Source organism: Giraffa tippelskirchi, chromosome 5 (genome assembly GCF_054371585.1).
Source record: "Giraffa tippelskirchi isolate mGirTip1 chromosome 5, T2T-mGirTip1v1.2.pri, whole genome shotgun sequence".
In the NCBI taxonomy this organism is placed as follows: Eukaryota; Metazoa; Chordata; class Mammalia; order Artiodactyla; family Giraffidae; genus Giraffa; species Giraffa tippelskirchi.
The window spans coordinates 109,796,911-109,800,760 of NC_137279.1; the positions used below are offsets into that span (position 1 = coordinate 109,796,911).

The 3,850-nt window shown below is 34.6% G+C and overlaps 1 pseudogene; it reads right to left on the reverse strand.

Annotated features, from left to right (window-relative positions):
- Positions 1 to 3,102: 3,102 nt before the first annotated feature.
- LOC145507230 (ribosomal protein eL22-like 1 pseudogene) lies at positions 3,103 to 3,467 on the reverse strand (annotated as a pseudogene).
- Positions 3,468 to 3,850: the final 383 nt, after the last annotated feature.

Sequence of the window (3,850 nt, forward strand, 5' to 3'; positions counted from 1 at the left end):
AGTATCATTTTTGTGTGCCTTTTATTGTTCCTACACTGGTCATACCCAAATGTGGTTGACAGGAACAATTTCACAGATGAGTGGCTTGGGAGACAGAAGTAGTGTCTGCTGTGAATTCAAAAAGCACTCATATAGGGCCCTTATAACCTCATCTTGTTCATCCCATCTCATCTGATTGTCTCATCTCCTGATTTCTTGCTATTAATTTTTTGTGTAATTTTCTTTCTCAATTAAAAATATTTATTACTAATTTTTATAAATAATTTTAAAAAATGAATAAAAGTATAACTTTGAATAAGGTATTTATGTAGTATAGATTTTAACCTTTTGGGACTTCTTAATAATACAAGTATTAGTTCATATGTTTTCCCAAACAGGTCCTTTCTTTTTATGTCTTCCACTAGTACAGGACTTTTAAGGATGTATATATATCCTATGTAAATGTTATCAGTAACAGTTATGTATTGAGCCCCTATTATGTGCTAGACAGCTTGTTGAAAAGCAGTACCTCCTTTAATCTTCTAAACAATTCATTTTACAAAAGAAGAAACAGTCTCTGAAGAGTTAAACTACATTCAGGAAATTTTATGACATGATCATAATTTGAATATAGGTCTTTTTGACTCTAAAGTCTATATTTTATTCAATTCATCCATGATCTATTTTCTCTTTCTAATTGAATATTCCTTTAATTACTTTTTTTGGACAATATTTTTCTCTGCATTTATTGAGCTGGTCATAATGATTTTGCTCCTATAGGGTTAGGTAAGTTACATTGATTTTTTTAAGACAATTTAAAATTTCATATTAATATTTTTTAAAGATTTATAGTGAACATAAATATAATAGAAAATTAAAATCACAAAGTTAAAACAACTTATTATGATTTAATCAGTCAGCATAAATGGGATATACTGCAGAAGAAAGTACCAAATAAAATCGTAATGACTTACAAAAACACAATTTAAATTCTCTGATATGGGTTAGTGGGACTTTTCTCCATCTATAATAGCAATTCGAAGTAGTCTTTTTTTTTTAACTTTTTATTTTGTGTTAGGATATTGCCAATTAACAATGTTGTGATAGTCTCAGGTGAACAACAAAGGGGCTCAGCCATACATATCCCATCCAGGCTGCCACATAGCATCGAGCAGAGTTCCACATGCTATACAATAAGTTCTTGCTGGTTATCCATTTTGAATATAGCAGTGTGTACATGTTCATCCCAAATAACTATCCCTTTTGCCCAGCAACCACAAGTTCGTTCTCTGTCTCTTTCTGTTTTGTAAGTTCATTTATATTGTTTCTCTTTAGATTCCACATATAAGGGATGTCATACAACAGTTCTCCTTCTCTGACTTCCTTCACTCAGTATGACAATCTCTAGGTCCATCCATGTTGCTGCAGATGGTATGATTTCGTTCTCTTAATGGCTGAGTAATATTTCATTGTATAAATGTACCACATCTTCTTAATCCATTTTTCCGTCAATGGACATTTTGGTTGCTTCTATATTATTTATTTTGCTGTTGGGTGTTAGTTGCAGCACTTAGCATCTTCCTTGCGGCACACGGGCTTCTCTCGAGTGCTCTGGCTCAGTAGTCCTGTGGCATGTGGGATCTTAGCTCCCCAACCAGGGACTGAACCCACATCCCCTGCATTGGAAGGTGGATTCTTAACCACTGGACCACCAGGGAAGTTCCTCAAAGTATTCTTTATCTCAATATGTTGTCACTATACTTTTAATCTTTGTGTTGTACTTTCTTCCTTCCTGATGTTCCAAGATTTCTTCTTTCATCATTTTCTTTCTGTTTAGAGAGTTTCCTTTAGCCATTCTTTTAAGATAGGTCTTCTGGGCAAGTTCTCTTAATTTTCCTCCCTCTGAGAAAGTCTTGGTTTCTCCTTCATACCTAAAGGATATGTTTGATGGATCTAGAATTCTGGGTTGACATTTAACACATGAAAAATGTGCCACCTCCTTCTGGCCTCCATGGATTTTGATAAGAAAACCCACCGTCACTCAAACTGTTTATCTCCTACAAATAATGCATCTTTTCTCTTTTGCTACTTTCAAGAATTTTTTCTTTGCTTTTAGTTTTCAAATGTTTGACTATGATGTGCCCTGGCATAGAGTTTGGGGATTTATGATATTTGGGTTCATCAGTTTCCTGAATTTGTAAGCTTATGTATTTTGGACAAATTTTCAGGAAACGTAGGAAAATTTTCAGTCATTATTTCTTTGAGTATTTTTTAATCTCTGCCCTCTTTCCAAGATTCTGGTGCCACAACACTAAGATCTTTTATATAGCTCCATAAGTCCCTGATTCTATGTTCATTTTTTCCTATTTTATCTCTGTTGTTCAGATTGAGTAATTTCTATTGTTCTATTTTCAAGTCCATGGATTCTTTCCACAGTTCTACTATTGGGCCAATCCACTGAACTTTTTGTTTGAACTTATTGTATTTTATATTTAAGTTCTAAAATCTCCATTTGCCCCTTCCTTATCTTCTATTTCTTTTCTTTCTGTTTTCATTGGTTTCAAGCGTGCTCATCATGGCTCACTGATACATTATTATGATGGTTGCTTCAAAATCTTTCTTCAACAAGTCATTCTAACACCTATATCATCTAGATATGGGTATCTGATTATTGCTTTTTCTCACTCACATTGAGAGATTTTCCTGATTCTTGGTATGAGTGATTTTTTATCAAAGCATGAACATTTGGGGTTATTATGCTATAAAACTTTGGGCTTTATTTAAATTTTATGTTTTAGCAGACCTCCTGTGACACTGCTGTGGTGCTACCTTTTTCATTTCCACAGAGAAGGCTTTGCATGGAATCTAGCATTTTCAGTATGGTTTGCAAAGCTCTTGGCAATTTTTCAAAGTATTGTTATGTACAACAATAAAATTATGGGGTGGAAGGAAGCACAGGTAAATCAGTCCAGGTATGCCTTCCTGGATGACTTATTTTTTTTAAAACAGAGTATAATGTTTTTTATTCACTAATAAACTAAAAGTCTGTTTCCAGATGTTTCTTCCTCTTGTATGCCTCATTTGTTTTATTACTAAACAAAGCCCTATAAGGGGCAGTTTTACCTAATCCTCAGACTCAGATCCACCTTCATCTTGACTAATCTTGAAGTAATAAAGTTCATAAGTTTCATTATCAGATACAACCACATAAAGTCAACCATGAAGATTGTTCTTCTTAAGATATTTCTTGGTAAGATACTTCAAATAGCTTTTGGAGAACTGTTTCTCAGGAAAACTCATTTTATTCTTGAAGCATTCAATGTGAACAACATTCCCAAGATTTCTAGTTTTTCCATTGACTTTAACTTTCTCTAACAAAAAAATGTTCAAAATTTCCAGAATCAAAAATCCACCTTCTATTGGATGAGTCAGGTCAAATTAAACCTCCAGGCTGACTTCTCAGGCTTCTTGACTTTCTGTGGCAACATCTTGAAGACCGGCAGGGAATTAGGAAGAGACTGGATGATTGATTTAACGGAGAATTAGCTCACAGCCAATGAGGACAGACTCTGCTATGGTCTGAATGTCTGTGAGCCCCACAAATTCATGTGTTGAAATTTTAACACCAAAGGTGGTAGTATTAGTAGGTAATGGCTTTGAGAGGTGCTTCAGTTATGGGGGGAATCCTCATAAATGGAACTAGTAACTTAAAGAAGAGGCTCCAGAGAGATTCCTAGCCATGTGAGGACACAATGAGACATCTACAGCCTGGACAAGAGCCCTCACCACACCATGCTAGCACCCCGATCTTGTACATCAAACCTCCAGAACTGTGAGAAATAAATTTCTGTTGTTTATAAAAACTTTATCT